Genomic DNA, 26,813 nt, shown 5'->3' on the forward strand with positions numbered 1-26,813 from the left:
AGGCAGCGAGCTCCTGTACGCCGTTGCATCCTCGGGCAGCAGTCTGAGAGTGGCAGACGCTAACAGACTCAACGAAAGGATCTGCAAGGCCAGTGATGTTTGTAGGGGTGGAGCTGGAATCTTTGTACACGGTGCCAGAGAGGAGGATGTTGGCACGAGTGAAGACCATCCTGAACAACTTATATGAGACTATCAACGGGTTGCACCATCCCTCTGAATCCAACAGAATATTCATTTCAACTGGGCCAGTCTGCACTGACGGAGGTGGTTACATTAGGCATCGTCATTCTGGTTGTGCTATTATTCCAACATAATGAGTGAAATATGATTGTCCATGTAAATACCCAATCTTATTATAGGCATGCAAAGAAAAACAACATGGTTTTTCACTTAAATGACTGCAGTACTGACTGAAAAGCATACAAACATATTTTCCGTCAATCCAGCGAGCTTGATCAGTGTTACCAGACAGGGCAGTTTCACACCCAAATGGCCAATTTAAAATTTTATTTTGTGGGCAAAAATTGAATTTATTCGTACCTGATCAACTCAGTCACTCAGACTGCGGAAGACTGCATACCCTGTGTTGCAAAGGTAGGATCAGGCAAGTACTGCTATGTTTGGTTTTTGCAAAGAGATAGATGCCTATTGTATGGCCATTAGACTGTCTTCACACGACCAGTTTGGTACAGTTGTTTGAGCTGCCTCTTTCTAGAGAGTAGAGAAGTGCTCCATTGGTCTTTGTGTGGACTAAATGTTAACTGAACGCCTTCAAATGGCTTCTATTGTTGCTGTATGCTTTCTACGCCTAAATTACACTGCTTTTTACGATAGGCTACACTCGCGCCAGCCATCTGGGTGGTTAAAGTACTAAACTAACTTTCATGGTTTTGCCAGTCTTTGAACAGCTTATGGGCTGGAAACCATCAGCTGCATCTGGCATCATTGATCTTAATTCATTCAGGGCCCACACTCGTACGCACTGCCTCTAGGAAACAGCCGTACACTCGTGCTCTCAGTTCCAAAGCTTTGCAAGGCCTCAACGGAAAAATGATAAGATAAACTAAAACGTACTGTTTTCATTAGCTGTAGATGTCCACACATGGTATATACAGAGGCAACTAAACACTGACAACCCATACAATGGTGTCAAAAGTTAGCTATTTGTTTGAGGTTTCAAAGATGATTTCTACAAAACTCATTCTTTTACAGTAAGTGAATTCATTTGACAGGGAGGGCACAGTGCTGTTGTGTTAAATGAGAGATGAGATTAGATGAAATTATTAGTCCTATTAGAATGATATGGACTCAACCTCTGATCATTACCAAAAGACTAAAGAGGAAAATAAAACCCACACACTGTTCAGCAGACGGTAAAAGGGGCTAAAATAAATGCTTGTTTAAAGGAGGCACATGAGAAGAATCAGTCTGTAAATCTGGTGTGGTTTTGTATAAATGTAAAACTGGGACTGAAGATAATAATAATGCTGGTTTCCCCACAGAACTGCCAAATGTTTGCACAGTTAAATCTATTCAGATTTGATATAAGCTACTGACTGGAGCCTACACTTGAATGACTGAGGAGAAACGGCACCGCACTCGCTACGGGGGAAATCCAACTGCAGAGGCCGCAAATGATTTCCTATATCTTGTTGTTTCAATTTAACAGTGCAGGATCCTGTTTCACACTTGAGCGCTCGGTTCGACTTTTGCTACAGAGATTGTGATTAACCTTATTCAAAGTATAATCAAGGTACAGCAATGAAGGGCAGGGCGAGTGAACTACACAGTGCAGCTTTAAAAATTGATTTTAAAGCAGTCATCATCACGGATGTGGTTTACTTCACATCTAAATAACTCATTAAGGGTTAGATCCGAGCTAAATCGCATACATTTGGTAAATGTAGGTCTTTGCTGTTGAGAGGGGTCCTTGGTCTCAAAATGTAAAGCACAGCACTGTCCGCGGCTGAAGAGGAGGGAGTTCACCGTTTGTTCAACAAGTGAGAAATTCCTCACTTGCTGGAAATTTTGTCGTACTTGAGGATGAGGGGTATCGTCTTCTTCGACTCCAGTAAGTTGATGTGCCCTCTGCGCTGAAGTCACATTCGGCTTTGTGTGAGAAGCTCCTCATGCCAATGGCATTTTTAGTTTGCAGCATGCTGTGTTGTGCTTAGTTTTAAGCCTCTGCTATTGGCAAATCACATACAGTATGAAACACTCCTATTATTACAGTAAGTTCGCTTACTGTAATAATCTAAAATATGAACATGAAGACATTTTGGAGAACGAACAAAACAAGAAACGGTAAATAATACCGAAATATTTTTCAGTCATATTATGCAGCTCCAGTTGTGACTCATCAGAGAATGGACATGGGCCTTCTGAGGGTGTCCTGCGGTGTTTGGCAACAGTTAGTGGGGGCCTTTTGGTTCTATGGGCTGAGAGTAGAGGCCTCTGTGTATCAGGCTTGTTCCAGTGCATTCCACAGATACTTGATCAGTTTGGGATCTAGTGAATTTGGAGGCCAGGTCAACACCTTGTGCTGTTCTTCATGTTTTTTGAGTTGTTCCTAAACCGTTTTTGTGTGTGTGCCTGTGTCAGGCTGCATCCTGCTGGGGATGGCTGCTGCCATCAAGGAGTTGCTACGGGGTGGGGGTGTCTGGTCTGATCTAGGTGGGTGTCTAAGTAACATTCACATGAATGCCAGGCCCGAAAGTTTCCCAGCAGAACATCGGATTGTCACAAGATGGTCAGTGTTGGTTTTAATGTTGCAGCTGATCGGTGTAGCGGTCAAGAGGTTTTTATTATCGTCATTTCAACCATATATAGCAGGTGCTGTACATAGTGAGACGAGCTAACAGTCCTCCAGGATCATGGAGCTACACGAAGACACATGACTGAGCATAAAGTGCACGTGTACAAGCTCATACAGAAAATACATCAGTGCAAACAGGAAAAAAAAAACAGAGCAGACAGACAGTGCCAGCAGTGCTGAGATGAGAGACAGTGCAAAGACAAACAGTACAATACAGATAGTACAAAACACTTGCACTTATACAAAGAATGCGTTAGAGTACTGTAAACATTTCACTAATTAGCAGCAAAGTGTGTGCAAAGATGCAAAAGACTAATCAGTGATGTCTCGCGGTGGCACAGAACAACTTGGGCAGCAAAACCATCTTTAAATCAAAGCTGTGGAAATAGACCACTAGATATGTTTTCATACAAAATGTTTTTTTGTTTTTTTTTCACGGCAATGTTTTGCATCAATAGATGCTCGAACGATAATTTGATCAAACCTATTGAGAATAATATCTGCGTGAGACAGTTATGAAGGCGGCCTTATTAAGAATTACTGGAGCTGAGCTCTGAGAAAACTGAGCCTAATGTTTTATTAGCCATCAGTGCGCCTCTGCAGATGTATGCTTTCCCCGCTGCATTTAGCTGAAATCGATTTTCATTTCTATTAACAACACAATGTGTTTTTTGTAAGACAAAGTGACAACTCTGCCTGTGCCTTCTCTTCCGCTCCAACCTCTGCTGTGTGATTAGCCACTGAGGGACTTCATCAGAGCCTGGCTATTGACTGCGGATCAGCCTAATGAAGGTGACATTTCAACCCACCAGTCCAGCCCATGTCATACCCTGCCCTGGGGGGCAGAAGTGAAGTGGAGAAACAGGAAGTAATTGATGGATCTTATTAACACGATATTTTATTCAACATGTGAGGCATTATATTTGATGAACCATCCATCCACCCATCCTCTTCCGCTTATACGAGATTGGGTTGCATTGGCAACAGGCTAAGAACGCAATTTCAGATGTCCCTCTCCCCAGCAACACATTCTCGCTCTTTCTAGGTGGATCCCAAGGCGTTCCCAGACAACATATCTAACACCGACGTCTGAACCATGACAACTGGCCTCGTTCGACGTAAAGGAGCTGCGTTTGTACTCCAAGCTTCTTCTGGGTGTTCAACCCATCTCTAACGCTGAGCCCAGCCATCTTGAGGAACCTTATTTCAGCTGCCCACAAACTTTTTTTATGGCGGAACTGATCAAGCATGAGCATCTGGATAATTTTTCATAATAAATTGAGGGTTATTGGGTTGTTGTTTTTAAACCGAGAGCTAGCTAGCGTTAGCTATAAACTATCAAAACGATGTGTTCCCATAGCATTGCTAACGTTGTAAATGGCTTCCAAAAAGCTAATGATAGCAACAGCAACAGCAACCACACCATACCTGAATTTGTTTTAGACCAGTACTTCTCAATTAGTGGGGTCTGGGTCAGCAGCGGGGACTTTCAATATTACTATCCTTACTCATGCTTGAACGATAAACAAGCCTCCAGTCACTAGGTGGCAGCAGAGCTCAAACTAATCAACAGGTGTTCAACCAAGTAGAAGAAGCACACAGGCACACCGGTGACGGAGGGTAAAAAAGTAACGAGCCTGATTTTTCGATGTAAAGAGTATAAAGTACAGTATTTGCGTACAAATGTAGGGAGTAAAAGAAAAAAGTCGTCTGAGCGAGACAGACTGACTAGCACACAAATATAAATGGCTAACACCAGCATAGGCTACGTGCGTAGGTCATGCCATCTATGTCCCACAGAGGTATAAACCACGCTTCTCAACAAGTCTCACCAATATTTGCTATCATAGTAATTGCCCTTTAGGTTTTTTTTTTTTTTTTTGTGCTGGAGGCTAACACAATATATATGAACAATACAGATCCTTGGGACTGGTATTTCGAATATGTACATGTATATGTAGCAACGTAGGCTATGTATAAATATTTTTGTGGACCACGAATATAGTTATATGGCATTCATTTCAAAAGACAAAACAAAATTAACAACATTCATATTAGTTGTTGTAATGTGACTCCGTTCTACTCTCCATCTACCAAATTTACATCCATTTTATGCAGTTCTCTTGCAGGCTGTTTAAACTGGCACCTGCCTCTGTGTGAAATGTGGTTATAAAAAACAAAGTGATGAGCCAAAACCAACTGCGGGGGAGATTTGATTTGATTTGACCGTTCATACGTAAGCTCCACTTTTAAATCCATCGTTCAAACGGGCCCTGCCCTTAATTTGTTCTCTTCATTGGATTTTTCAGTATTACAGAGAAAAGAGACGAGAGGGGCTGACCTGCAAAAAGGGGTCGGCAAGAGGACCTGAACTTCAAACCCTTGCAAATCCATCAACGATCTGAAATGAACACTGAGTCAGCCCTGTGCGTGCTGAGGAGGCGTTGCAGAGAGCTGACATTTTTCTTCTGAAATTTTGTTTATTCCAGTGAACTGGTGTGTATGATGTTAACTGCTGAACCACCAAAAAGGCTAGACTTTTTTAATTAAATTTTTTTTTTTTCCTTTCTTCATTCGGCCCACACAAGCACATATTGAGATAAACAGTAATGGGACCCAGACTGCGGGAGGTGCAACAGACTTAACAACCTGCATCCCCACGTTTAACCCCCTGCTTTGCCAAACTGATTACTTTAACTGTGCGACTGCCAAATGTGTTGCGCGTGCCGTTTATGCCATAACCCGGTAATTGAACAGCCGTGCTTTTAATTAACATTTTTATTTGACCTTGGAGCTCAGTTAAAGGGGGCCTGTATTAAAAAGCCGGCTGGCCCGGAAAAACCTGATGGGCTCTTGAAATGACAAGCTGGATGTCCCTTTATGAGCTAAGTGTGGGACCAAAATGCAACCGGAACGGGGCCTGCAGATAGTGTGTATGATACTAAGCATATCCAGTAAATAAATAAGTTGTAAATTTTAAGTGTGAATATTACGACAAGACTTATGCATTTCCCATCTGGACCTTCAATAAAAAGCTTCTTTTTCAAAGGCTGCAAGTAAAACAAATGTATATGCATATGCTAATGCTATCACCCGTTACAGAGCATGGTAACTTCAAACACCTGCTTTTGGTTTATGCATTACACTGCTGTTTAAGAGCTTACTTTTTAAAGTTAATGTCATTTTAATGGAAGCGATACTTTACATGAAAATAGCATTTTCAAAAAGCAATATTCCCCAAACTGTGCATTCAAGCTGGAATGGTAGTGACCTGCATTTTGGTATTGCAACTAAATAGGCTGCTGTGTGCTGGCTGGTTGATGTGAGTGGGAAGACCAGCCTCCCCTTTTGAGTATGTATAGTAGTTGGTGCTTTGCCAAAAACGAGCGCAGTCCCGTGGTGCTCCCATTTGTCCTCCAGTAAATAAACAGCCCCATAGGCTGTGTATGCAATCATCTTTTTACGGCCCCTGGTTGCATTTTATTGTGATATACAGCGAAATAGTAATTATCAGAAGGATAATTAAAGGAGGGAGGGAAGTGATGTGGTTCACAAAGTCTGAAAAGGGAGGCGGTCACGACACAAGACAAGGGAGGCCGCCGTTTGTTTCTCATTTCAAAGTGATACTGAGCTTCTTTTAACCTTTTTATGTACTTAATTATATTACTGTAACCATGACAACAAAGGCATACTCGCAGAGACCTCTCAAAAGAACTCCAGGAGCACTACGGTAGCATCAACACCAGCTGACATGTTGGAAATGTTTTGAATTCTCTGTTTAGCTGACTACGTATCATTATTTCTACATATTTCTACAGTTACAACATTATTTTATTCCATGCTCAGCCTATGTATCCCTCCAGTCATTTATCATACAGATGTATACACCGATCAGGCATAACATCATGACCATCTACCAAATATTGTGTAGGTCTCCCTTGTGCCTCCAAGACAGTTTGGACTCATCAGAGAATGGACACTGGTCTTCTGACTTTCTAATTAAGAAATGTCTCTCTAAAGGATAAGACTCCACAGCTCCCCGTCCCCCAGGGGCCCTTGGCTATTTCCTGGTAGGCTCATTCAGAAAGCCTGATTAGGAAGGCACACCAGCGGCTCTATTTTCTCAGGAGGCTGAGGCGCGCCGGACTTGGGAGCTCAGTCCTGACATCCTTCTACAGATGTGTGGCGGAGAGCGCCCTGTGCTCCTGCACCCCTGTGTGGCACGGGAGCTGCTCTGCGGCAGAGAAGAAGGCTCTGCAGAGGGTGGTGAAAGCTGCACAGAAGACTGTGGGACGCAGTCTATCCACCACCACGGACATTTACACCTCCAGATGCAGGAAAAGGGCCACCTGCATCATGAAAGACCCCTCCCACCCCGCACACACACTGTTTGTCCCTCTCCCCTCAGGCAGGAGGCTGTGGAGCATCAAGAGCAGGACCACCAGACTGAGGAACAGCTTCTTCCCGGAGGCTGTGAGACTGCTGAACGCTGGAGGACCCCTGTAGCCTCTGACCACCCCCACCCACCACCCACAGATACATCTTGCACTGAATGTAGTAGTTTTGCACAGACTCCAATAGTGCACAATTGTCACTTTTACACTTTTAATTCTGCTGTATATTGTTCTGCTGTATATTGTTGCATTTTCTGTATTTATATTACTTACTTTGCCTGTTTGTTTTTTATATATCTATTTAGTTAATTAGCTAATTTTATTCTATTTTCATACTTTTTACCGTTTATGCTATTGGCTTACACCGGGACCAGAGTAACTGATTCCGTTCCACCTCATGTACCAACATGTGTGAAATGACAATAAAACTCCTTGAACCCTTGAATCCTTCCATGATTTCAAGGTATTTTTATTTCACATCTGACTTCCTTAAATTTAAAGAAGGTTCACTTGTTCTTTCAAAGTGTGTCTAAACACACACAATAACAGTGTAACTGCTCATTTGTTCCTCACCCAGACTGCAACAAATGAGGTGTGCAATGCTCTACTATTCATATAATGAAAATAAAGAAATGAGCAGCTTTATAAAGTTGAAGTAAAGCTCCTGGTTAGGGAATGGGAGCCAGTTACATCTACGGCAGCGCTTCACATTATACACACTACCGATGGTGTTCAAGTTAAATACAATAGGTAAGTTAAGTAGCAGTAAGTAAAATGTTGTACAGTATACAGGTAGCCTGGCTTAGCCATTTGGATTTCATTATTTCATTACATAAAGAGAAAAAAATACATTCTGCATACATCTGGATAGTCCTACAAACAATCAAAGCCATTTTGTTGTAAACAAATTCAACTCCATGGCGCTCAGACACCATGTATGACTACGTCTGCTCTTGAAGCACATCCAAACGATTTGATTGCCCCAGCAGACCTTTGCCGGAGCATAATGAGTTCTCAACTGAGTGTCTCCAGACCAATACTTGTAAATTTAGTCGGGGATGTCGGGCTGGCTTCCAGGCTAGTAAATCGGGAGCATCAGGGATGCATTCTTGCTGGCCCAACCTTTAGCAGTGGCAGCATAGTAACTGTTGGAACTGGTGCAAGGTCACGGCTAAAGCAACTGTGGCATCTTCAAACACCTTAAAACTTTTTGTATAAAAGTTTTGGGGGATTGACTTTACAAAGGCAAAGAAGGGTGTCACAAATGTACAAATACAAAAAGCTAAGAATGAAGACAAAATGGGTAGATACTTGGTGTAAGATTTATCCTCCAAAACAACCACAGTGCGGTGTAATTGCAAATAAATTGGAGGGATGATGAAAACAACCCTTTCCTTGCGAGCCTGTATTTACATAATATCTTCATGCTTCAGCAGGGTCTGCAGATAAACTCCGAGCGTGCTTTAATTCTCCTGTCTTTGAATCCTTTAGGAACACTTCAGTGGGAGCAGAAGCCCGGTTTATTATGCACATCATAGACTCTCCAGTTTGCTGATCTCGGTACTCTGCGTGAGGAAACATAGGCTCTCTGTGGGACACAAAGCCTACTGTTATGTCTTCGGCTTGTTGTGATCATGAAAGGACGCAACAGATACATTAGGGAGCGTTGAATAGAGCTCGAGTACTTCTGCTGTTTCTGATGACTTTGCAGTCGTTGAACAGCGGGAATTCCAGTGAGAATCACTGTTAACATGAGTAAGACTAAGCAGCTTCCGCATCCAGAGAGCAAGCTAGTTAATCAAGATTCAAGGTGGAATACTAATTTAACAGCATGTTGGGTTCTTGAAAAGACTCGGTATCAAAAACCTGCATGTTAAGTTCATCATCAACTTCTCATTGATTAAAAGCACAGTGAGGTAGTTTTCTGCCGTGTTTTATGGATGGATAATTTATTGATAAGCAACCCAAAGCCAGAAACAAGAGTATGTGTACTGTAGGCATAGTTGAAACCAACCCAGCACCATCATTGTGAGAAAAATATGATCTTGTTAGAACCAGTATGACTACGGGCATTAATGACACTTACTGCAGAGAGTGAAGGAGAAAGAAAATAGAAAGCTTAACACTGTCTGGTAGGTTTGCTATCACTATGGCTCTACTGACACCCATTCACATGGTTCAGCTGATTAGACTTTGTCGTGAGGCAGAAAGGTTGTGGAAACTGGCAGAGAAAGGGAAGAGTGAAAGCGCTGCAAGCGCCAGACTCAATACGTCATTTATCAGAATTACGAGGAAGAATTGCATCACACACTCTCCCTTTCACACACACACACAGACACACACACACACACACACACACACAGTGATCCAAGCAGAGAGCCAGTTAGCTCGACCGTCCTAGCATCCTAGCTGCAAAATGCTAAAGAGGCACTAAAGTGTGTGTGTACTCAAGAAAATTCCAAACTTTTAACTAAGTGAGAAGTTAGAGTATCAAGTGTCGCCAACCTTTATTTTCTGCACCATAGAATGGTATCACTTCAAGGAACATCTAGATGTTGAACGCACACCACGCGTTTTCCTTGCATGGATAAAAATAAATAAATAATAAATCCCACAGAGACATGATGTTATTAATGGAAGGAACGTTTTCAGTGCTTTCAGGGCTATCACTGGGTATTCAGCCTTCGACTTCATACCGCCAGAGATATTATGTCGAGCGCCTTCTCGTAACTATCATTTGAAAGCTTGAGGAGCTTCCTGCATTGATCTGGACGATGCACCGGAGACATGCACAAATAGGTCAAGGATCCTTTCTTGTGGATTTAATAGTTCATTTGCAGTTGCAGTAGTGGTCGTATTTTGTCGACAGCAGAGCCAGGTGACTACACGCCTCGCCTAAGTCTCTCCCTTGAGCTAACGATCCCAGCTAATGTTGGGAACGTGTCACATATAACCATGCAGTTTCAGTTTAGCTGTTGCTGCAAACTATTGATCAGTTGCCATTCATTGGGTTACTTTTTTCTGAAAGAAATCTCAAAAGCCTGTAATGTTTTTTTTTATATATACACACATTGTCTCCTTGTGGTTCAGAAGCAAAAATGCCTTCTGGACTCCAGGTCCACCACCCGCCTCTGGTTAATGACCCCTGCACTGTACGAGTAGTCTGTTTCAACTTGTATGCATGCAAGTATCTGTGTGCAGTCCTTTTTAGCATGCACTCGAGCGTGCGTTTGTCACTTTGTCTCTGCAGTACAGTGGCAGAGACTCAGCAGCACAGACTGTAAATGGCATTCGTCTGCTCGCCAGCAGGAACTTGGCTATCGGCTTGTCAACACGGCCCCTAAACTTATCAACACACACAGAGAGAGGGAAGCCACGAGAGCTATGTTGACAGAGAGAAATGGAAAACCAGAGCCATGAAAGATAAAGCTGGGATAGGTTATTGAAGTAAAATTGGACCTTTGAACAACTTCAGACACACTTTAATTAACCTCTATGTGTCTCAGAAACTCTGGATGTTTGGGGCATAACCATGCTGGCAGCATCGCTCCAGAGATAGCAAGGTTGATCTTTAAGAACCACTTTGGCCCAGACTGAAATATCGTAGTAAACGTATAAACTATTATATTAGATTGCACGGAAAGGAATTTCAAACAGAAATTTATGGTCTCCAGTGGATTTAACTCATTGGTGGTTCATGTGATTTCCCAAGTCGACATATTTTTCTGCTGAAGAGCACAGCCATTTCTGATGAAGCACTACACTTTATCTATTATATTTTGATTCACTTTTATCATGTTTAAGCTATAACAGGAGTTAGGAAGCGCCTTCAGCAGCCAACTGCTTCATCTGCGTTGTGTTAAGGAGCGTTACCGCAGGTCCTTCCTGCCTACCTGCTGTGAGACTGTACAACCAAGCCTGCTCCCAGTAGACCACAGACTACTACTTTAAACTGTATGCTGCTGCAACACTGCAAATTTCCCCACTGGGGGATAAATACAGGATTATCTTATAAAAGTGTAATATGTAGCAGGGGAGAAAAATAAAATGTGTAAGAATGATATTACGTTGGTTTTATCAACTATATAGTCAAGTTGGGTGAAGTTAACAGTCCCATTTGGTCTGTATACTCTGACAGAAGCTGCATTTCAACCACTTTTTTCTCCTAAATAAATAAATATTTCTATTTTTGTTCTATAAATCATTGGGAATCACTCACATGGATGGACAATTAAGACTTGATCTCCTGATTTTTCATCTAGCGTCACCATAATCTTCGAGGTTGGATTGAGGCCGAACTGGGTACAGACCTCGTTTCCTGGAAAATCTGTCAAGATTACTTTGAAATTACATAGACTGATCTTTCCCCATAAAGCTGATATTTGCAAGGTATTCTATAGCTGCAAAAAAGTGTTGTTTTTTTCTCTGAGGCCCGGGACAGCTGCTCTTTGTTCACCTATTCAGTGCAGATAAAAGTACAGTGAAATGGTCATGGTGAGTTTGAGCTCTCTCACCTGCAAGATAAGGAGGAGGTGTTAGTGGACGCTCTGTCGATGGGTGTTTTCACGATTTGATGAGTCAGGACACGCTTCGTGAAACTTGTAAAATGCTGCCTATTACAAATTCTTAATTGGGTGTCCTTGCTTACTCTTATTAAGTTAATCCTTTCTGTGTATATAAAAAAAAAAATAACATCACACACTCAAACTCATAACCTGCTATAACTCTGTATGGATACGAACAACTGCATGTTCTAAATTTTAGTTAAATTTTAGTTGTTTTGCTTATTTTAAAAAGGCACCGTATACAGGAATAATCTCAGAGCAGAGATACAGGCATCTGGAGATGAGGTGGATTAAAAACCATTGTGCCAGTTTTTACTACTAATGCATAGGCAACCCTCGATCATATAAATCATACTTCCCTCCAGTATGTTGCGTTAACAACTGAGCTGCGCCGCATGCAGATCATTGCCCACATCCTCATTGCTCAAGATGGGCAGCAGCCTCTTGTATGGTTGTAAACCATTCAGGCCATATAGTTACTGGTCTTCCTTGTGAGCATCGGAGCATTGCAACACATGCCGTTTAGGAGGCATTGCCAGTCTGGGCTGTATTCACAGCAGTCACTGTGAGGTACTGTATGTCTATAACAGTCTTGTATCGGTCGTGTCAGGGAGCTGCCGACCGTTCTGGGTGGCTGGGTTTGCATTACTCTACTTGACATGCCAACACTGGATTGTGGCCTGGGTGAGCAGAAAAATACGAAGAATATAGCTGAGGCTGATGGGAATGACATCAGTTAGCAGATAAAGAAAAGAAAAGAAGCAGTGAAACAGATGAAAATGTAAGAGGATTATAAACTTCCGTAGGACCATTATACAAAAGTTGCAAACCAAGCCATAGTTGTGAAGATAATTTGTGGACTAAAATGGTGGAATGACTGACAGACGTTGGACCGACATTTTGGTTCAAGACAGGTCAAGACAAGCCAACCCTGTGTCTGCTCACTCTTAATGTACCTATCCCTTGATTTAAATCTTAAATATGTGCGAAACTTCAACCTGACACAGGCTATCAGCTGCAACATTAAAACCACTGACAGGAGAAGTAAATAACATTGACCATCTTGTGACAATACAATGTTCTGCTGGGAAACCTCTGAACCTGGCATTCGTTACTTAGACTTGAACCACCCACCTAGACCAGACCAGGCACCCCCCACCCCATAGCAATGACACTCCTTGATGGCAGCAGCCATCCCCAGCAGGATGCAGCCTGACACAGACACACACACAAATAAAAAAACGGTTTAGAAACAACTCAAAAACATGAAAAACAGCACAAGGTTTGGAAGCACAAGGCCTCCAAATTCCCCTGGAACTAATCAAGTATCTGTGGGATGCACTGGAACAAGTCTGATCCACAGAGGCCCATATCCTCGACCCAAAGGCCCCCACTAACAACATTCTGTTGCCAGACACCACAGGACACCCTCAGAAGGCCCATGTCCATTCTCCGATGAGTTCCAACTGTTTTGGAGGCACAAGGGAGACCTACACAATATTAGGAAGGTGGTCATAATGTTATGCCCGATCGGTGTACGTTTATCCTGGAAGATCTATTAAGGACTACCATCTTTGCATCAAATAATACTGTCACAATAATACATTCAGAAAAGTCCAACAATGGGATCCGTGTTCATTAAAAAACACAAAGCCAGTCTGGCCGTTTGGGTAAAGCTCAGTTTGATCTATTGTCCATTTGATAACCCAAACCCAAGCATAAGGAGCTCAGTTAAATATTCATTGCTTAAACACATGCAGTTGAACTACAATGGCTCTGTGCTTGTTTGAGGCCAGAACAGATTCCCATTTACATTCCAGGCACTCAGCTGACTCTTTTGGTATCACCAGCTGAACCTTACCCTGACACAGAGTAAACTTTAAATCCGAGATCCCACTTTAGTTTCTTAGCATTTTTTATGACACAGAATACATCAAATAGCACGGAGCTCCACTGTTCGGTAAATTACTTGTTGCTGTAGACATCTTTGCAGGTAGTAAAAAGAAGACGTCTGGTTTCGCTAGGTAAAGCTTTGTCTAAAATATGTGTTTTTATCACTAATGGTTGCATTATATTACGTGAGCTTTGGTTGCCCTACTTACATCAATATGTTCTTTCAATAGTAATGTTTTTTTTTTTTCCACTGCTGCTGCCCCCTGGGCAATTACTAAACTTTCAGTAAATCTTAACTGTAACTGTGACAATAAACACACTTTTTACAAGTGTGTTTATTGTCACCGAATATTTGGCGGGCATCTGGAAGGATTTCCTCAAAGGAGTGTGAGCCTCAAACGCAGTCTGTCAAGTCCACTCTATTTATGGCAGTGTGGAATTCAAAATGACGCCTTGCAAGTTTGATACATTTTGTGAGAAGCGTATAAAAATTATTTATTTTTGGACAGACTCATGATATTTTCAGAAGTTAGATTCTAAAATATAGTGTATTTTTTAAACCCAATGTTTAAACACCCATATCTACTTGCTAACTACCTAGATCAGTAACCTAATGTGCAAGTCAAGGGAGCACATTTCTGACTAACAGCTACATTGTTACTTGCTATTTTACGAGTTGTGTGGAAAGTAGTCCTGTCATATAGATTATAGGGGTTATAGGGTAACCTTAGGATCTTAGGATGTACTTATCTAGACTGGGAGGGAAGTTTACACTCCTGCCACCCCAACCGATGACATACAAGACGGGGTTGTATTTGTTGGTTGGTTATTATTCTGAAACACTAATGGCTGTATTATATCACTCGTGCTTTGGTTGCCCTACTTACATCAATATGTTCTTTTACTGCTGCCCCCTGGGCAATGACTAAACTTTCAGTAAATCCTGTCTTACCAAAAGGGAAACGATCAGATAGACTTTATAAAAGTAAATAAACACAAATAACATCAAAAATGTAAAAAATAAATGCATAAAAGATAGTTTTCCTTTTCTTATTTAAAGTATGGGTAAATCAGTGTTTAAAACTAACAAATAAAGAAACACTATAGGCTTGCCAGGCATAGTTGCTGTACGTGCCGTAGCTAGCTTTTGTCAACACCTCTTAAATGTCGGGACTAAATGCATATTCAGTACCTTCATCTGAGGCATTTGTGTCTGATTGTAAACCACCAATGGCCCTCGACAAAGTGTTTGACAACCAGAGCCGATTCAGCTCGGTACTGCTTGGCAGTCAGAGAAATAGCTGTGTGCCTAGTAGGGTGTGTGATGTTGACAGCTTCTAAAGCCCCAGCCTGTGCTCACACAGCGAGGCCCGGTGAGACACAGAAATTGCACGGGGCCATGTACGTCTGTCAGCGTGCTTTGTGTTAGTTTTGCTCAACTGAGCGCCGTTCGGGTTTCGCGGAAGTCTGTCGTTCTCTCTGTGTCCGTCGTCCATCGCCTTGTGTTTCTCCATGGCTTATCCCTGCCTAGCTCTTCCATGCTGTAGTTTTTCTCTAACATTGTTCCCTTCTCGTGTTCCGTTGTACCTTTTTGGTAAACTAAGTGCTGTGGGTCAGGCCATGGTGCACATACTGAGTCACCAATTTCTGTTGGAAAATACTAAGCCATGGCAGGGTGAGCTGAAATAAAGTTTTATTGGCAGTTGAGCCTACCCCTTCCAACTCAGGTATTCTATTTTTAACTATTTTATGAGGATCGTTATCAGCAGTCCTGAAAAATATATTTGGTTATAATCAGACACACCAGGTATAAAAACTGCAGAAGCTTTCAGTGGGGCTCAAGGGAAACCCATTAGAGTCCACCAACTCCCATCACTACCATAATGAATGTTGGCGTGCAGAGTCCGCAGAGAGTGCTGTAGCCTGCAGCAACAAAGCTCCAGGATGTCTAAGGAAGACTCTTTAACCTCTCAGCAGGACCAGACATTCCAATCAAAGAGCCGTCGGCCCACTGAGGAGCGGCGGTTTGTACACCCAAGGATCCAAATGTCAACAATTACATCAAAGCATATGGGTGAAGCTGCGGGAAAGGTCAAAGCAACAGCATTCACTGTCTACAAGATGTTCTTCCTCACCTAAGGGACGTTCACACCGCTGTCACCGCAGCCATCGACTCTAATAAGTCATATACATTACACAGGTCAGCGGAAAGGTCGAGAGACTGTGGCAGCGAGGATGGCGAGGAGATGTGCACACGCGTCAGATATATCTGAGTAGCATCAAAGTCTCTATCAACACATTCCAGTTTGTTGACAATAACACATTTGCAGCCATTTTATAAAAAAGACATTTTGAAATATGTACCCCTGTACTTGAACTGCAAAACCCATGTTTGTAAAAAAATATATATATATATTTTTAACAGCACATTGGCTAAATGTGAGCATTAAGTCAGACCTTACTCTATGGTTTTGCTAATGTTTTATGTGCTAATAGGAGCTTTGCCGTTTTTTTGTTTTACTTGGTGGGTCAGTTTGGTTCTGAATGACTGAGACCCGACCTGATACTCAAGTCAGGCCAGTAGCAAACTCTTCAAATCTGAGACTGATCTCAGATTAAATTAAATACTTTTTCTATGCCTGAGTAAACAAATGTCTGTATTGTACATTGGCAGGGAGGGGGGGGGGGGGCTAACGTTTTGCTGAGAAAAAGAAAAAAAAATAAAATAAAGAAAACAGAAATTAAATGCACCATTTATTTTGAAAATGATGATCAGTATGAGGTCTTTGAGTCAGTACTGAATGTAGAATGAGTTTAAATATTTAAAATGTGTCTTTGGACCATCAAATATGACTCAGTTTAGTTAGGATCTATGACTTTACATTTGCTCCAAGAGCATCATTATGATTGTATTGATGCATGTTAAGGGTGGCACAGTGGAGAGGTGGTTAGCTCTGATGCCTCACAGCGAGAAGGTCCCAGGTTCGAATCCATGGGCCGACTGGGCCTTTCTGTGTGGAGTTTGCATGTTCTCCCTGTGTCTGCATGGATTCTCTCCGGGTATTCCGGCTTCCTCCCACCGTCCAAAGACATGCTCATTAGGTTAATTGGTTATTTTAAATTGGCCGTGAGTGTGAATGGTTGTCTGTCTCTCTGTGTTAGCCCTGTGATAGACTCGCCCGATGACAGCTGACCCCGCGACCCTTAACAGGAATAAGCAGTTACAGAAGATGAATGAATGAATGATGCATGTTAACTGTTTAGCTGAACTGATCGAAATCTGTTTGGGTTCAAACTGGTTGTGCTTGAGTCCCACTTTTGGGCATCAGGTATCATAGCTCTCCCATAGGTGCTTCATTAACTGGGTATAAACATCTGGGATTTTCTGATTCCCTTTGACCCAACGCCCTTGTTATCCCCCAGATATACCCTTCGCAGACCCTAACGCCGTAGCCTGACGTGCACCTCCCCAAAAATGCATGTCACTGTGACGCTGACCGGAAGAGCTGTGATTGGTCCACTTAGTAGTAGGGTATTTTCATTTATTTTTGGATCAATAATGGATGGAATACATCGAGGAAAGGTTAACTGAGGAGGTTCGGAGATACAAACATTAGTATGACTCGTCCTGGGTGAAATTTAGGTGAAAGTTTCAGTCGCCATTGTTGATAGTGAAGCAGGAAGTAGAAACAAAAATGAACCTGACTGGCAAAAAAGACACACCGCAGACTAGTGTTTGTGTGGCGAGCCAGACTGACGAGCGCACAAGTAAAAATGGCTTGCACCAGCGTAAGTTACGTGCGTAGGTTATCCCATCTATGTCCTGCAGTACTTTAAATGAGCCTTTACTTTAAATGCCACGTTAAACCACAAACAGCATGACGTGCTCAGTTTACCCACATTGTTCAGATGATGACATTTGGTGGCACTACTCAACAACAGAAAACTATTGGTCTGTTGCACGAACAGCTTGGGAGCTGATGCAAAGATATAATCAGAATTTATCCTCCACAGCTGCCCCAATGGCCTGTTCATGGCAAGGTACGGCCATATTTGAATTCAATCCAGGGACACGTATTCCCACCACAGAAACAGGTGGCGATGGATCATTTATGACACGGTTAGCTTCCGAGCACTAGCAGATAAGCCTCTAGCACGCTATAAGATAAGCATGATTAGCATAGTTGAATAAAGAAGATGAAAACATTTGTCAGTGTCTAGTCCTCTCTCGACAACAGTTGAGTGTGGCTCAGGTTGTTATGCATTTTGTAATACTACCAGCAGTAGGCTGTACACGGTGATGATTCCATCGCAAAATGTGAATTACTAACAAAGCAGCTGGAGCTCATGATCTCCGACTTTGAAGTGACATTGTCTAGAAAATGCATGGTTTCAGGGAGCAGTAGTCCAGTTAAAGGTGCTTAATGGTGCTTTGAGCGGTTCAAAAATGTCTCTCGTCAAGACCGCATAAGTTGAGTCAGAGTTAATTCCAAGGTGAGCAGGTCCAAGTGATTGTCAGTACAGATTATTAAAACAGTTGAGCCAGAGTCAAGACCAAGCCAACCATGCATTAAGCATTAAGAGTCCAAAGAGGCCATGAGTTTATCGACAGCTGCCATGTATTCTTGATGAGCACAGGTCTATGTGGAGCAGCGCGTATTTATTTTATGATAAAAAAGCATATTTTGATCACTGTAAGCAGAATCTCTAGGCAGCAGAGAATGTGGCATAAACTCACACTGCCTTCACATGGTGTTGCGTTAAACATGTTCATGAGAGGTTCCATATGAATGGCCCCCTACTGTGGTGTTGACAACCTTGTAATAGGAAATTATCCATAAGGTGCCGTGGCATATTTTCTGAGGTGTAATATAGTAATTTAGGACTAGTCGTATAGAGTTGTTTTCAGAACTGTCTGACCAAAAGGTTGACATTTCCAACGGCCTTATTCTTTCCATATGTCTTTCCCTTTCCAACATTAAGTTGCCCTTTCGTTATCTTGCTAAACTGTGCCTCAGGGGCTCCAGACGCCAACAGTTGCTAAGCAGCAATGTTCTCACGGCTTCCATCTGATGTCACACACAGCCTTTCATGTCGTAACCATGAGCTCATAGGTTCTGTTTGAAGGCAATGTTTCTTCTAACTTGTGAGAGAAACTAACTAGACTCATCAAGACCAGAGACCAACGCCTGGGAGAGTAAGACTGTTAAGAGATCACTTTATTAGCAGCCTACATTGTAACAGGATGAGGTACATTTTCCCCTTATTCCACCCTTGTTCCACCCACCCAGCCTAATTGTTTCCTCAGATTTTTCTCTGAGACTTAAACTGCATGGCACATTGCCATTGTGAGTGTGATGATATGGTAACATAACCTTAAAGCTGATACTTTTTGGCAACAATAAACTCAACACAAGCTGGCATCATTAAATTTTTCAAACTTAAAATCTGAAGGTCCTAAAGAAGCTTAACCCCTTGACGCTGAGTGTCGCGGATTCGCAACACACTGCTTACGCTCAGACTGCAGCTGAAATAACGCATGTAATCCTCCAATGTCGGTTTGTGCACATTCAATACATACCTAAGAACCTTTTACAAGCATTAGTTTCTCGTAGGACCAGTCGGAGTGGGAACTACATCCGGTTAATGGAAGCTAACGAACAGGAAGTTCATTTGTGAATTAACGTTTTAAAGTTTCGAAGTCATAAGTGAAACGCTTGAACTCTGTTTCAAATTAGATAATAGTTGGTGTTATAGTGTATAGTGTGTCATTTGAATTTGTAATGTATTTGTACATACCGATTTTGTAATTTCAGTAAATGTTTTACCGTTTTTACCTTTCATACCTGTTGTCTAATTTGCATCATACCTAAAATTACATCTATACTGTGTACTATAGACAAATTAACAATCTGCACTTAATTTAGCATCAGCTTCAAAGCACAAACACAAATAATTATTTTTTTTGTATAATTGTAAATCAAATCAGGAATCAAGGGGTTAAACTATGTTAACCTTTGCATTTAAAAAAAAAAAAAAAATCTTTATCTATATAATGATTGTATTTGTTTGTATTGTATTTGTGTTATTTCACCAACTTCCCATCTATGAGTGAATGTTTTTTTATGACCTGACCATCCCGATATGTGAATATTATGATTTGTTTACAAATGAGTTAGCTTAGCATAATTACTAGAAACAAGAAAATAGCTATACATCAAAAAAAAAAAAATACAACATGACAGTTATCTTCTTGAGGTTTTGACTGGTTGAATAGCAAATGCTCTCCCTGCGCTGCCGCCCAGAAAAACCACAACTAGCAGTTACACTTTCATTTTTATACAGATTATACACATTATGTTGTGAATTACTGAGCTTCAGAGATGCTCGTATGTGGTTCCTTTTGTATGCTGCCAGGCTAGCTGCCAAGATTCAAATGCCATTTCAGAGGAGCAGTGAGAAACTCTAAAGGTTTTGAATTCTTTTAATTTTTTTATTTTTTTTTTTGAAAGATATGAAAAAGGTCAGAGTGAAAGATCCTGAGCATTAATTCAAAATATATAAGGTCATGGCAGTATTACCCCAGTGAAGATATTCTTCATTTCTTTCTTGGAGAATGCCTTATTGGTTAAAGCCCCCTTCTCTTGCTCAGGAGAAGCACAAACCAGGGTTCACGTCAGGTATCACCCAGAAGTCTACGCCTGTGCTTCCTCCCAGCTAGCTTGCTGAATTCATTTGCATGGTCTGAGATGGATTTTGAAACCCTCGCTGCCGGCTGAGCTCTCGCGCTCGCTGCGTTAAATCCACATTCATCACAAGCCAAATTAACTGCAGTGGATTCATCCTCTCCATTTCAGTTGTTTAGTTGTAATGACGCCGTATTAACAGATGCTCTGGCCGAGAAGAGGCAGAGAGAGGAGAAGATGGTTTCCAAAGAGCCCTGTTTTATTAATGTTAACACGGTGACTGGGCAGAATGATCGGTCTCCTTCAAGCATGCATAATTACTGTGGTACCCGGAAAAAGGAGTAGATAAAGAGCAGAGGAGGAGAGGGAGAAAGGTCCAGACAGGTGCAGCGAGGTGAACAGCACAGGGGAAATGAGGCTCCATTAAGTTTGTCATCAGCAATACGCCACCCGAGGTCACGCAGAAGATGACACCCCCCTTCCTCCTCCTCCTCCTCTCTATATGTCCCTCTCTGGCCTAATTGTTTGCGTCTTTCCATCTCATATTCCAATCCTGTCTCTGAGCCTCCCATCATTTCTGTATTTAAAAGCCTCTCTGTCCATGAGGGCGATTAAAGTGGAATGGAGCGTGCACTCAGCCGTCTCTCCTCCCCAATTCTTCCCCTCCTGGTCTCCGTATTTAATATGCATGACTCCAACCATTAAGGTGAACAGAGCACTGTACACCAGTGTACCTCAATCCATCTCTCTGCCTATTACGCCTACACAATAAGGAATAATTTAAATCAAAGCCTTGCTTTGGGAGAGGAGGGCACGGAATTCACTTGATCTGATAATGTAAAGGAAGTGAATTTTTATGTATGGAGCCGTGTAGATAACACCAAGAGTAAAACGACTATAAATTTAAATAGAGCAATTACTCTGATATGGTTTTGGATTATTTAAATTAAGTCGTAGAGGACGACAAATTTCATATTATCCAATAATGTGAAAGAACATTCTAGTGCTGTGTTGGAAGTATGCCATGTAGTAGATAGACGGGAGAAATAAATGAAATAAAACAGATAAAGGCAGTAAAAGACATTTATATGACACACGTGTAATGAAATGAATATTTTGTAATTAATTCATTTCTAGAGGTTTCCATTCAATGGCTATATTGTTGCTTTATTCACTGTGACATTTGTGGAGCTCCATTTGCTTACAATGGTGTCTGGACGGCTTCTTTCCATTAAAAAAATAATGTTCACATGGGCAATACCTTTAATTAAATAAATATCTCTGTTAATTCATTTTCCTAAATGCACAAAAGCGCACATGGAATGGTAACACACCCAATAACGGCTTATTAGAAGCCATATTTCCTAGTTTCCTGAAAGATTTCTTGTGATTTTTGGCCTTTATAGTATGCACAAGGGCTGAAGATCAGGAAATGAAGTACAGATAATTATCATAGAAACATATGCCAAAAACCTCACTTGGTTTTTCTGGTTAAAAATGGCTGCCAAGAACTGATTTTTGATTTTTAACAAGCGCCTACTGCACCTGAGCAAATACACACTGAGAATCATACTAAACAAAGAAGCTGTCTTCACACAATGAGACAAACATAAACAACCGTGGGCTCTAGGGGGATTTCTATCGATGACTTGTATTAATGCTCCTTGTCCCCATTGTTAATCAAAATTGTAAACAGCCTAAACCTGCTCTATTAATTCTCAGCCACACTTCTACGTTTTTAAGAATAAGTAATGATGCACACTATTTTTGCTTCCCTTTCAGTCACAGTTTATAGTGAATGCGCCACCTTGTAAACCTTCTAAAAATAGCACCAGTGGTCTGAATACTGGCACCCCCTGGGAGGGAAGGAGTCGGTATGTGTGTGTATATACTGTATGTATCAGAAAGGTGAAACTGATGAGTAAACAGAAATTAAATTCCTTTTAATGCCAGAAGTTTTTCGAACACACGATTAACGCACACAAGTTGGGAAATCAGCAATCAAAGCAGCATTAATTCTGTGGAAAGCAAGCAGAATCCGAAGTGTGGTTGGTGAAAAATAATTTTACCCTCTGGAGGGCAGTAATACGCACTTGAGTGTCTGAATTGTCAAAAATCCCATCAAAAAAGAAACAGAAGAAGAAAGCAAGCTGAAAACAAACAAAACAAGCAGAACTCTATAAAGAAAAGTGTCTTCTGTCTTTTTGTTTCACATGCAGACGATTCTGAGCTATGTGTACAAAATTTAGATTGTTCTAAAGCAATATTATGTATTGCAATAAGGCAAGACACTAGAGGCAAATTTTCTGTCCTGTTGTCGTTTGTTGTTCCCCATTGTGTCTGACATTTTATTTTACAACAGCACACCAGAGAGTCCAATAGTGTCGCTACATTAGATTTCAACTTCCTTTAATGTCACACATTTTCTGAACGCAACATAGTTTGGGAAATCAGCGATCAAAGAAGCAGTAATGCTGTGGAAAGCAAGCAGAATCTAAAGTGCAGTGGTAGAAAATGATTTTAACCTCTAGAGGGCAATAATACGTCCTTGGGTGTCTGAACTGCCAGAAATTACTCCCAAAAGAGCAATAGAAAAAGAAAGCAAGCTGAAAACACACAAAACAAGCAGAAATCTATTGAGAAATGGGTCTTATGGACGACAACTCCAGTTCAAAGCCCTGCCAGATGGTTCTCTTGATAAAAAAAAACAGTAATTTCCTGCATTTACTGTCAGTGAGAAATTAATTATATTGCAATGCTGCCTCGATATAATGTAACCAGATAAGATTTTTTGTTGTGTTGTGTTACTAAGATACTATAGTGAGAGAATCACCTGTAAATCATCCTAGATCATAATTCCCAGTATGTTTACAACCCGAATCCTGATCTATTGTGTTGTTTATCTATACACATGACCTCCACCTTTGTGGTTTTCTGTAGATTGTGAAGCCTCTTGAGGCAAATTTGTGATTTGTAATATTCGGCTAGAGTATAAATAACAATGATTTCACTTCCAGTTACCTTTAATGCAAGAAATGGGGTAAAAAGAAACTTGCAGTCAAAGTCATATGTGGAGGACATATCTGAAAATACAAACTAACATCTATGTTTGAACAGTAAATTGCGATTATAGTACATTGAGTACATTGTTGACTTCCAATTACTTTAATTCAGAATGTATAAAACTTATAAACATGATTTATTTGTCCACTTGATGGATTTAGGTACAACATTCACTCTCCTTCTAGTTCTGTGTTGTTGTCCACAAACTTTTGACAGATATATCTGGCCTTTAGCTGCTCCACTATGCTACGATGAATGAGCCAAGAAAAAATAAATAAATCATAATATGCAGTGGAAATGGAAATAGAATGGTATATGGATTTTCTATGTACAAAACAAAGAATACCTTTCATCTGTTTATGCTTAACTATCTGCTTCTTTGGTTTAGCTTCATTTATGAAGGTTCTCCCAGGAAATGTGTGGTAAATTCCATCAGCCACGTAAATATGAATATATATATCTATATATATATATATTGTTTCCATTACTTTTGTGGTAAAATGCTGACTTGATCCGTTTAAAAATATAATAATGGTATCTATTCAAATATAGGAAGTGACACATTTGGGTTCTTGCTGAAGCATCATTCTAATAAACCCATCGCTGCAGGCCTGCACTCAACAAATGTCCTGTAAGATAACTCAATTGAGGCCCAAAAAAAGAGACAAAATGTAAGAGAAAGGAGGCGAAGCTGAGAACAGAAAGGTCACTAGAAAGAAAAAAAACAAACAAAAAAAAAACAATGGGGATAGCTAGAAATAGATGTAACTGGTCAACAGAGAGAACGGAAGACAGAGAAGAGGGGACATTACAGCACGGGAGGCAGAGAGATGAATAGGGAGACATGTCGGTCCACAGAGAGAGAGAGGGAGAAAGAGAGGCAGAGATAATAAATGATTGTAAATGATCCTTTATTACGGTGCAGAGTGCAGCACTCAGCATTCTGTAAACTGATGAGCCATGGACGGTGGCGCATGATCCTCAGAGAGAAGGCAGCGCTCACATTTATTCTTCGGCCCCTGCAGACTCCTGTCCTGCCTGCTGCAATTACTTTGTCTTTTTGTTTCACATGGAGACGTGTGTGTGTGTGTGTGGACCCCGATTCTCTGAGCGGTGTATACAAAAGTTGGATAGTTCTAAAGCAATATTATGTATTGCAATAAGGCAAGATACTAGAGGCAAATTTTCTAAAAGTCAGAACATCGCAGTTTGTTTTTCCCCACAGTGTCTGACATTTTAATTTAACACCAGCGCACCAGAGAGTCCAATAGTGTTGCTATTTTATGTTTCATCTCTCTCTCTTTTTTTTTTTTTAATATATATTTTTTTGATTGGGAGGTTGGGGTCTTTGGAGGGTTTCATCAGATATGAGGTGCAACTAATCTCAGTGAGCAGGACTCAATGGTTTTTTTTTAGGCAGTCCAATGATGCTGTGGAGTATAACCTTCGTCTGTCCCCAAAATGTTGTGTTCTGTTGTGCCTAAAAAGGTGGATTTAAAATTCCTGCCAACAGCCACGACCCACTGCTATCTAACCGTACACATTTCGAAGCAGACGATGAAACAAGACAGATAGCAACATTTTACCAGTCATTCTGCGACAACGTAGCAGCCACGCTTTCTGTTTTGTAAGTTTGTCACCTGTAGTGTGATATAAACACATAATTACAGCAGTCAGACCAGAAACTTGCACAACTTTATGCTGCTGTGTACATTAACACACCCAACACGCTTGTTGTCAGTGTTTTTAATCGAATCTACAGCAGTGTGAACCTGTTCCTCATACCTCCTTCCTCAAGGATAAGCCACATTAACATAGACAACTATTGTTATATATGCATATGCTGACTGGTCCAAACGTAGAACTGTATTGAATGTAGGTGATATTCTGTCACTGCTCTAAACTACTTTAGCAATGAAAGCCTTGTGAATGTTTATTGTGACTCTCTTCAATTTTTTCTTGGGTAAAACATCACAGATCAGCATTCAATCATTTTTGTTTTGGAGACCTTGCATCTCCAGATTTGAGAGCACCTTAAGCTCTGTTCAATCTAATTATTGCTAAAACATATACTGTGGCTGTTATTACTAACATTCTTTCTGCGGTGTGAACACATAATTTGCCCTGGGTCACATTAAAGGCCGCCTACTCAGCTGATGTCCTCTTGCATAAGTTTTGCCTCATTCATCCAGCAAGAAAAAAAAAGACATAATTGCAATGATAAAGCTTTAAACGGCAACAGCCTTTTAAAATTTGCTTTTTAAGTTATTCTGTCCTTGTAGCTTTGTCTAACTAAATAATAAGATAATCGGAACAGAAAGTCTGTCTTAAAACATATCAGCCATTGGTTTAGCTGAGCCCCATTTGCATGGTATAAGTTTTACCTGAGGACGTCACGTGATTCAGAAATTACACCCTTACGTCTGTGTTTCATGTGGCACATTTGCACGGGATAAGCAAACTCGGCGATTTACTCAAATTTACTACGCATAGTTACGTCTCTGCTAAACTTCACTGCATGTCAGAGGACATTTGACGCTTTTTGACAGCCTTAGTTACTTTTCAAATTCTAATGGATGAGATAAAATATATATTTTTGATACTACTGATCCCAGGGAAGAAGTTACAATCGAGCTGGCAGTATTTCAATCAGCTCCACCTTTGCCGATGAACATATTCATGCTTGGTTCAATGATTTCATCCGTCTAAATGGGTGAATGGGTCAGAGACATCTCAATTTTGTACCCTAACATCTGTCCAAACTTTGATTTACAGCACATCCTTCATAAGTCTTAAGTGACAAGAGGCAGAAAAAAGCCACAAATCAAACAAAAGTCTTGAAAAAGTAAAATCACACCCCCCCCCCACATCACAGAGATGCTGATTCGCACTGGGTTAGTATTATCACAGGACCTCTGTGCTATGAAAAATAGGGTAGGTAATTTGTGGTGCAATTTTTACTTTACAAATTACAAAGACCTCCGCAAGTTGATAAAACTAGTCCCATGCGAATATGGATGTGTTTCTTTAGCCTCTAAAGGGAAACATGGAAGCATCCAGAGTTTGATTAATTTTTACCACGCCCCAAATGATGTCAGCGTTTGTTCGTATACTGAGTGTGAAACTGTGAACCGGATCATGAGACGCATTTAAAATGCCAGGTGTGAACACACGAATTTGATCGGATCACAAGTTCACGAGCTGGAAATACGTGTGCTCACACCTGAAATGACCTGGTGTGAACGGGCCCTTAGAGCAATTGCTTAGACCTCTGCTTTCAGTCTTGCCTCATGAAATACACCCTAAATCTGAATCCAGTTGGTTCAGGGCGTCAAAAGCATCGTTGGCCAATCCTTTCTTACAGTTCCAAGCTGTCCTTTACAACCTTCCCTGATGT

This window comes from Chelon labrosus (genome assembly GCF_963514085.1).
Source record: "Chelon labrosus genome assembly, chromosome: 20".
Taxonomy (NCBI): domain Eukaryota; kingdom Metazoa; phylum Chordata; class Actinopteri; order Mugiliformes; family Mugilidae; genus Chelon; species Chelon labrosus.